We start from the raw sequence: 10,011 nt of genomic DNA on the forward strand, positions 1-10,011 counted from the left end.
GGGCTTTGGCCTTCATCCCTCTCGAGGGTTCAGTGGAGCTTTCCAGAGCCCCTCTCTGGACCAGCCCTCAGCACCATGTCCTTCTGCCACACAGCATCACCAAACCAGGAAGCCAGGGAAGATACAGGAACATGGAAAACCAAAGAAAATGCTGCTTCACCCTCAGCTGGCAGAGATTCAGTCACCAGAAGATACTGAGACCTTTTGAATCAACCCTGCTCCCATCAATGTCCACAGGAGAGGAGAGGGGAAAAAAAAAAAAAAAAAAAAAAAAAAAAAAAAAGCATGAAAAAATCCCTAAAGCACCCAAGATGAAGCCTGACCATTCAGAACTAAACTTTAAAACTGGTGGCAGCTACAGCATCAACACCACAGCCATAACCACCTCTTCAACTTGTGTAAGTGTCACAGGGGGAGAGATATTAAGAAGAAACATGGGAAAGGAATTATGGATTTGAATTTCATTGAAAAATAACCATGATGTGAAGCAAGAACAGGTGCACTCTATGTGTAAAGTAAGATTTGTGCACTAGAAAGGAAAAGTGGCAGCTTGGGGTGGTTTCTACAGTATCAGACAGCTGATTTTTAACTACACAGGACCCTAATGTCTAAGATTATCATTCTCTACAGCAAAGGACCCCTGCAGACTGGTGGAATTCTAGCCAAATTCTCCCTGAAACTACAAACACATCTACTTTTTTAAATCCAAAGCATGCATCCCAAGGCAAGGCAAGCAGACCAGGAAATGAGGCTGCCTTGTACAGAGTATAACCTTGCACCTGACCAGGCTGTGACACATCTTCCATGGAATCCCTGGCAACAGGGTGGCAGATCAGGAGCGTGGAACAGGAAACCAGCAGCAGGTTTTGTCCTGTGATGTGCTCCAGCAATAGCCAGGCAGTGTCAGCTGCATCCCCACAAGGCACAGGAAACACCATTTCACAGAAACCTGACTGTGCACAGGGAATTTCCCAGGGGGAGGTTGGGAAGTTCCAATCAGCAGAGATGGCTTTGCCTCAAATGACAAGTGGGATGCTGGACACGGGACTCGGGATAAGGACAAGGACTGGAGTGTCAGATAAGGGGGCTGGCCCAGATAAGAAAGCTTTCAGTGTGCTTACAACAGGGGGAGAGAAATGCTGAAGAAGCAACACTCCTGAAGTCTGCATCTCCAAGAGGAGCAGCTGGGAATGATGGAAACTCTGGGAACTTCCTCATTCTTCACAGCCTAGCACCAGACCACCACCCCAGAGGGATTCTGCAGAATCCTTGGGGGGTGGTCATAGAATCCTAGAATGGGCTGGGTTGGAAGGGACCTCAGAGCTCATCAAGTCCAACCCTTGCTCCACTCCCCCCATGGTTCCCAGCCCATGGCACTGAGTGCCACATCCAGGCTCTTTTGAAATATCTCCAGGGATGGAGAATCCACCCCTTCCCTGGGCAGCCCATTCCAATGTCTGATCACCCTCTCCAGAAAGAAATTCTTTCTAATGTCCAACCTAAACCTCCCCTGGCACAACTTGAGACCTCTTGTGCCCTCTTGTCTTGCTGAGAGTTGCCTGGGAAAAGAGCCCAACCCCCCCCTGGCTCCAACCTCCTTTCAGGGAGTTGTAGAGAGTGATGAGGTCTCCCCTGAGCCTCCTCTTCTCCAGCCTCAACACCCCCAGCTCCCTCAGCCTCTCCTCGGAGGATCTGTGCTGGATCCCTTCACCAGCCCAGTTGCCCTCTTTGGGCCTGCTCCAGAACCTCAATCTCCTTCCTGAGCTGAGAGGCCCAGAACTGGACACAGTAACTGGTCATGTTACTTCCCTCTCTCAACAGACTTGCCAAATCTTTACCAGGTCACTTCACATTGCTGGGGTTATTTATTGTGCACCAATTTCCCCAGGACAGGGACAGGGACAGGACAGACCGGGACAGGACAGGACAGGACAGTCCCACCAGTGCTGGGCAGCAGCTGGGGCAGCCCAAGGCCAGGCTCTCAGGGCCAGCTCAGACCAGGCTCGGAGCAGCCAAGCGGCTCCTACCTGGGCAGGCAGCAGGCGCCCTGTCCTGGGCAGTGATGTTCTTCTGCGGGGAGGAACCCAGGAGCAGCGGCAGCGGAGCCTCAGCCGGAGCAGCCCCTGAGGCCTCTCTCGGCGGCCGTTTTGAACTGAGCGCCACGGGCAGGAGCGCTGTGATTGGTCCATGGGGGTCACCTGACCCCTCCTCTGCTCACAGAGGCGTTCCCGGGTTTCTCCTCAGGGCAGCGGCGGCCCCGGGATCCGGGAAGGGGGAAAAGGGAAGGGACCCTCGGGATCCCTCAGTCCCAACCCTCCATGGGCAGGGACACCTCCCACAGCTCCAGGTACTCAAGGCCCCACCCGGCCTGGCCTTGGGCACAGCCGCAGCTTCCCTGGGAAACCCGGGCCCGGGGCTCAGCAGCCTCAAATCCAAGGATTTCTTCTCGTGCCAACCTCAATCTCGCCTCTTTCAGCTGAAAACTGTCACCCCCTGTCCTGTCACCACCCCCCGTGCCAAGGTCCCTCTCCTGCTCTCCTCTAGCCCCTCCAGGCCCTTCCCAGCTCCGGGATGAGCAGCCCCAGCTCTTTGGGCCTCTTCGTGGGACCGTTCGCACTTTGTGAGCTCAGACTGACAAAAACCCTGTTTGGTCCTTAAATCATTCCCTGGGCAGCCTGTGCCGGGGCTCACCTCCTCACACTCGGCTTTTCTCCCCAGTACCCAGCTCAGACCCCTCAGCCCAGGCACAAAGTGTCAGTGCCCATGGCTGTGCCCCCTCCCTGACACCGCAGCTTTTATCGGTACAAACCCAGCACACAAACAGCCCCCGTGCCAGGGGATCAGAGCCATCCCCTCTCTCCAAAGCAGCCACTGGTGAAGGGACACAGCACCAGCTTTACCACCAGCCGGCTCAGAAGGGAAAGGTGCAGCCTCAGGCAGGATCCTCTTGCACAAAGATCACACTGCGACTCGGAAAAACTCAGTAGGTTTCTAAAGAAAATTTCTCCAGACTGCCAGTTAAATGCAGTCTGAGTTCATTATGATTTTCACAAAACCAGGACAAATTTTTTCATTGCCTTTGTTCACTCTCACAGTCCTTCTTCTGGTTTGAGTTCTGGCCAGACATGAGCAGCAAAAATGCCAGAAAGAGACAAAATTCTGTCCCTGCTGAATTTGTAATGCACAAGAGTACATCACCTCAGACACTCTCATTCCTGGGTGAGCAGTCTCTACCAGGCTGCAATAACCTCCTCTCTAATTCTGATTTCTTTTAATTTAGGGAGAGCTCTGGGATACAACACCAACCTATGGCTCCAAGGCTTCTCTCTGAGATGCTTTAAATCAGGGACATGGAAGAAACTTTTTCTCGTACTTCTTGAATGCTTTTTAAAGCCATCTAAAAGTCTTGAGAGAGATACCTGTTGTTGATTCCCAAAGAGGAGAGGAAAGCACTGGTGCTACAGCCCTGCTCCCTCTTTTTGGGCAAGAGCCATGAGGCATCCCACACTTTAAGGGCTTATGCTGAACCCATAATTATTAATAAACAAAAAAATGCATTACTGGGGAAAAACAAACAAACAAAAGCAAAAAACAACAACAGCAACAAAAAAGCTGCAACCTGACCTTGATTTGAGATGTTTTTCTAATGAAACAACTTTTCCTGTCCTTCCATAAGTCCTTATGCTGCTGAACACCTTACTCCTCAAACTCAGTCCCTGCAGCTGGATTTCTCCAACACAAACTCTCAGTCTCTCCCTGGCAGACTGGTTGGTGCCTTCACTGAGTTTTCACATCTCATCTCCACAAATCAGTTCCAGGACCTGTGACACCAGGACAGCCTCTGGGACACCCTGGGCCCCTCACGTTTTGGGGCAATAGTGTGAATAGCACAGGCTGGATAGGTACAACATTGTCACTATTATTTACAGGCATAGCAAACAAGTATCAAGCCTCCCGTCACTAAAGATCTACAAAATTTAATGACTGGTAGCTCAGCTCTAAGTGAAATTGTTACATTACAAATGAAATTTTATCAAGTTCATTCTTAAACTGGGGTAGGAAAAGTCATTCTGGTTTGAAATGAAGTGTGAAAAACTCTGGGGCAAAATAAAAGACAATTAAAAGGTAAACGAATTGGGCTATTTCTGAACGATACAGCTAAAGTCAGAACAATTGTGCCAGTTCCAGGCATCACTGTGAGAGCCAGAAAACATAATTGGGAAAGGCAGTGGCTCATCATGTTGGTTTATTGGGCTTCTCAGTCAGCTTCCCATTTTTAATATTCAGAAAGTTACTTCTGAGAGAACAGAGTAATGCCATGCAGATCATTCCATGGGTCACCAGAAAGTGCAGCCAGGAGGAGCTGCCTCACACTGCAGGTGCAAACACTGTGTGCAGTGCTGCCTCCCCTCTGCTCCGTGAAACACCTCTAAATGAAATGGATTAGCATCTGAATTGTTCTACATGCCCACAGAAATAACTGTGGCAAACCTCCTCGACTTGTAAAGTGTTTTGTTTTTGTTTTTTTTTAAATCAATTTATTATCTCACGGGTCACAGGTGGGATGTTCTGAGGGGATCCAAATGTATATACTGGATGTCAGAACAGAAATATGTGCAGAAGCCAGGCTCTAGACCACAAATGCAGAGCAAGAATAGGTGGGGCTTTAAATGAACTTAGATTCCTAAATCCAAGTAGTTCTGTGTGTGCATCTATGATTGTTTCTTTGTTTTTGTAAACTGCAGAAAAGAAACTCCATATTGAACTGACAGATTGTATCATGCAGTTTATGCAGAGGGAAGTATTCCAACTGATATTTTTTTTTCCCCTTCACTTCAGATAATTATGTGCTTACTACAAAATCTTGAACTGTTTGTGTGTGAGGCAAGGCAAAAAAGAAAATGCACACAGCTTAACACATCCTGATTAAATCTTAGTGCCTGATTTTGTGCAGATGATCATATAAACACAGGTAAGCACAATAAGACACAGCATTGCTGAAGTATTCTAACATTTTTGCACACATGAGAACATTAACTGGCAGTGCAATAACTGTCTTGGGGAACCTTGCCCAGGTAATTCCCTATGTATATAATTTTGAAATGAAATTGACTTTATTCTGGAATGATTATTCCCCCTCAGAAGCAGAGTAATTATTCTGGAATAAAATAACTTTTATTCTGGAACTTAATGTTTGCACTGAGGAGTTATTACAGAATAGTTAAATTATATTCAAAATAGCAATAGTGGAAGTTATTACAGAATAGCTCTGCTGGTTAATTTCCCCTGTGTAGCAGAGACCAAAGGTTGAGTTACACCAGAATGCATTATGTGAAAGTGTCTGATTGACTGCTGTACACTGAGAAGAGTCTGAAAAAGGAAACACTCCCACTTAATACAATTCCTCACACTCCCTGTCCAAAAAATAAAATCCCAGTTAATTAGAAGTGTGGAAGCATCCAGCTGACAGTTGGTGCCTTTCAGCTGATGGTGTCCAGTTAGTGGCAGCCAATTGTCCCTTTTTCCCAGGGAAAAAACTGGGGAAAACCAGTCTGCTCCTGGGTCCGGTAGGTAGCCTAATCCTTGCAAACTACCTGGCCTTAATTAAGCCTTTATTTTATTTGCTTGCAACACACCATTAACTTTTTGTTGACCCCCATTTGGTTGACAAACATTTTGTTTGCCTTTGCTGGCTCATTTTTAGCAGGAGTTAGTACTGTGAAGGAGTGAAATCTCACTTGCAAGATACATACAGTACATACCCACAAATCTGATGCATATTTTACTTTGGAAGTCACATTCTCTTTTGCTCTCAGGTTTGTTTGGGGTTTTTTTTCAAGTAACTGGATTCATCCTGCAAGACCCAGGAACCCAGGACACTTGTGATGTGCGTTTAACACATGAGCCCTGGAAAGGTGCTTCGTGGTCTGAAGGCCCCTGATTTTCAGTGGTGAACTGAGTACTCCTGTGTGCTGCAGTGCCAGATCTCAGGGTAGCAGAGAAAAAAGAACAGGAGAATCTAATCATACCTGTCATCTGCAGTTCTCAAGGCATGTCCTTGCCCAGTTAAGAAGGACATGTAGCTTTCTAGCTTTCAGATGTCTGACTTCAACTCTGTAGCCTGTCAGCCCATGGAAACAAGACTTGGGTGATCATGCTGCCAGCCCATGTGTATTTTTCTCTCATCCTGTGATAACTTCTGTACACTTCAGCTGATGTCAATGAAATGTGACTGAGGAAGTCAAAGTCTCCAGCAGAGCAGTGTTGCTGTGACTTCTCTGGAAGTGGGTGCTCACTGAAGGAGACAAGAAGACAGATCCTGTGTGACTGAACCCCTAGAGAAACAGAGGTACTGCAGGACTCAGTGAGAGTTATGCTTATTCCACCTGAGTAAATCAGCTGTGACACACAGACAGACACAAAACCATGTTTCACCTCAACTATGTATTTTCCTTTTAATTTCTCTGCATCTTTGGCCTTTTTTCTTTTTAACAAAGGGAACAGAAATGAATGTAGCTATCAACAGGAGGATGCATCATCTTGCTGCTGGGGTGGCTGCTAGTTTAGCCAAAGCAGGTGTCTAGGGAGGCCTCCAAGGCTGTAGGAACACATCTGCAATGCAGGGGCTCCCAGGACGTGCTGGTCAGTCAGCCTCTGGTCCTCTTTATATTTGTCTCACCAAACTGTGCCTACAAAATGTTGGGTGTGCACATTCCTTTACCCATTTCTCTGCCTAAAAAAGCCTGCAGGTTGCTCATGGGTGTTCCCAGTAATGTTGTAGCATAACATTTATCAGAGATAGATCAGCTGTCTTATGGCTTTGTCCATTATTTCTCATGTAGTTCAGAAGGATGATGGTAACAGGGGTACTCCTGTGGAAAATACCCACCCTTTGGCTTTTCCACTGTTGAGATGTACAAGTTATTTAGCTCAAATAAATAAGTTTTAATTAGAGAAGGTCCCTTAGAGTTACAATATTGTGTGATTTATGCTGTTTGCCTAGCTTTACTTACTTAGCAAGAATAGCTAGATTTCCTGAAGCCTTAGGCTGCAATCATGTTCTTAGTGGTTTTCCTAATGGCTGGTACAGTGCTGTGTTTTGTCTTTTTAGTATGAGAAAAAATGATGATAAAACACTGGTGCTTTGGGCCTTGTTAAGAAATGTTTTTTCTAGGTCTGGGACTTTTCAATTGCCTGTGTTCTGCTAACAGCACAGGTGCAAAAGAAGCCTAAACCAGAAGATAAGGAGCCTACAACCATCAGCAGAGACTGCAAATCAACAAGGTGACAGCAGTCAGCAGCTGCCTGGACATAGAAGAAGGATCCAGTAAGGTATGAGAAGACTCCAAACCAAAAATCACCATCACATTAATAGGCACAAGAACATCATCTGAACAGCAGCTGAGGGGTGGCTGTACAGTTCACCAGGGTAACCCTGCCCAGGGATTTTTCCCTCCCTCTGTAGGGACCCAGCTTCACCTGACCTTGCTGCTGTTCCTTTTAATTATATGACTTATTTTTATAAGAGGTGGCACCTGAGACTCTGCTTCAGGAAACCTAGGGTCAGTTCTGAAGGTTCCTGAGAATAAGTGTGTGAGAGAGAGTCTGTCTCCCTGTGTGGAGCTGAAAGGGGAACCCATCAGCTCACTGGTCTCATTCACTGAGCTGGGACTGTGGTCCTGGCACTTAAAGACTTGGAGGGTGTGTGTGAATCCTTGAACTGTGTTTGGATGCTCAGGCTGTGGCTCATTTAACAGTTTGGCATCTCAGCTGGGACCCTGGACCACCACCCTGGGATCCTCTCCTCTCCAAACACCCATCTACTGGCAGCAGGACCTTTGGAGCAGGAAGCCAGAACCTTTGGAGCTCCTGGTATCAAAGGGTGAGTGTTAAAGTGCTCTGAGTAGATGTAGAGAAAACAGAGTAGGGGGTGTGGGTCTCTCTTCACTGTCAGTGTGGGTCTGAGTCCCTCCCTTGCTGCAGCTTAATCATCTCAGAGAACAAGTCTGCAGAGGACTCTTCTACAAAATAATAAATATTAAACTCCAGTCAGCCCAATAGTAGATATACTGCCCATACTTTAACATCCTGGTCAGGAAAGAATTCTGGAGAGTTTTTTCCTGTTTCACTGTTAGCACCTCTCCTGAGAGACTCCAAGCCTGCAGTACCTTGTCCCTTCTTTGCCATGGTGTCATTTGTGCCTTTGTTTCCCATACTCTTACATCTCTGCTTTTACTGTATCCCATGCACAGTAATTGAAGGTCTGAACCATCACCTCTTGTACTGGCACAGAAAGGGTAAAACAGAAAATGCTGCATGTCTGCTGGATTAAGCAAAATGCACTGTATGGTGTTGGTGATGCTATAATTGGGCTGAAAAAACTCAGTTTCCCTACCCTGGCTGACTACTTGGTGGTTCTGTTTAACCACCTGGTGTTTGGTTCTGTTTAACTCTGGGGTAAGACTGAAGTTCCTTTACCCTTTTATACCAACCTAACATTCTGATGTCAAATCTGCTACAATAACTTGGGTTACCATCTTGCTCCAAAACCTACCACTGACAAGGGATCCAGCAGTTTCCTTAAACTCAAAGAATTTTAAATTATGGGGCCTGCTCTTACCTTTTAATGTGGCCTCCAGCACAAAGCAGGCTGTACTGTTCCTAGTTGTTCTCCTTGAACTGTGTCTTTGCAAGCACCAAGCCACAGCCAGGGAAACAAGACACTACATGCTAAGTGCTCTCCAGTGGACTTGGTTATCTCTCTATCCATAAGCCACACACCTGAGGACATTTGGTTTCTGCCCTATAATGGCCTCTCAGCCAACTAGGAACAGATTAAAAAGGACAGCACTCTTCTCAAGGCAGGTTTTGATGGATACAAGCACATGAAGTGTCAAACTCCAGAGAAATGTTCCTGCTAGGGCCATTTGCTATGGCACTGCACAGTGTCACTGCTTGTCCTGGGCTGCACAGGTTATTTGCTGCAGGGAAGGCTGAGAAAGTCATTAGTGCCCTGAGCCCTGAGATAACCTCTGGCACACCATTAAACCAGCTAATGACTGCATAAACCTGCTAATGACCCCATCACTCATTGCTAACAATATTTGTTATTTACAGGCACCAGGGAGGTGACTGCTGAGTTACTACACACCCTTCTCTTGCTGCTGCCATCACAGCACTTGGTGATACTCAAGAGGGCAAGTCAGAAAGCCAGTAAGTTGACTTTAATGGTATGATCTGGTCTGCACAGGAGTTAAGGCTGTGTGTGTATTTACTGATTCCACTCTGCCACCACACTGCCCCCCCAGATTTCTGGTTTATCACTCTCACCACAGAAATAATCATCTCACTTAGCCAAGTCTTGCCATCCAGCCTTTGGTTCCCCTAGCTGCATTTTTCTGTTAAAACCATGTTACATGACAATCTGGAGTGGAGATGAATCCAGTGATGGAAGAAGCTGCATACATAGACAATTGGCATCTGTACTGAAACTATCACTTTACTCCAAGACTGTTAAAATAGAGCAACTGGAATTCTTAAATTGCTGTATTTTTCTGCTAACATGAAGTGCATCCTACCCCTCTTAACAGAAAACTGCTTCCATTAAACCAGGTATTTCAAAAGGCACTTGGGGCTATTAAGAAGTTAAACCTTACTGGAACTGAAAGATATTTGCTTTGATTTTTGTTTGTGGGGTTTCAGAGCTGGGGTAGGTGTCAAGAAATTGAAGATAAGGTTTATATAAACTATTTTGCAGCTAAAATGAAATAAACAAAATTATGTTTTCAGTAAATATTAAGCTTTCCTTGTAGTTAAAGGTCTACTCAGCAAGCTAAATTAACCTCCTGCTTACCCCTACTATGAACAACTGAACTCTACTCTGAAGTAATCAGAGCTAAAGAAGACTGTGAAATACATATGCAGTGATATTCCAAGCATGTGTTTGCTTGGAACCTCACAGAGAGGGTCAGAGCTTTCAGAGCCTTCAGTGAATTATGGCAGTGCAGAAAA

The 10,011-nt window shown here is 46.1% G+C and overlaps 1 long non-coding RNA gene across 1 annotated transcript; it reads left to right on the forward strand.

The window, feature by feature from the left end:
• The first annotated feature begins 6,007 nt into the window (after positions 1–6,007).
• On the forward strand, positions 6,008–7,827 carry LOC139795643 (uncharacterized). Its single transcript, XR_011725620.1, has 4 exons — positions 6,008–6,349; positions 6,498–6,642; positions 7,212–7,332; positions 7,758–7,827. It is a non-coding gene; the product is annotated as an uncharacterized lncRNA (long non-coding RNA).
• The last annotated feature ends 2,184 nt before the right edge of the window (positions 7,828–10,011 follow it).

This window comes from Heliangelus exortis, chromosome 4 (genome assembly GCF_036169615.1).
Source record: "Heliangelus exortis chromosome 4, bHelExo1.hap1, whole genome shotgun sequence".
Classification (NCBI taxonomy): domain Eukaryota; kingdom Metazoa; phylum Chordata; class Aves; order Apodiformes; family Trochilidae; genus Heliangelus; species Heliangelus exortis.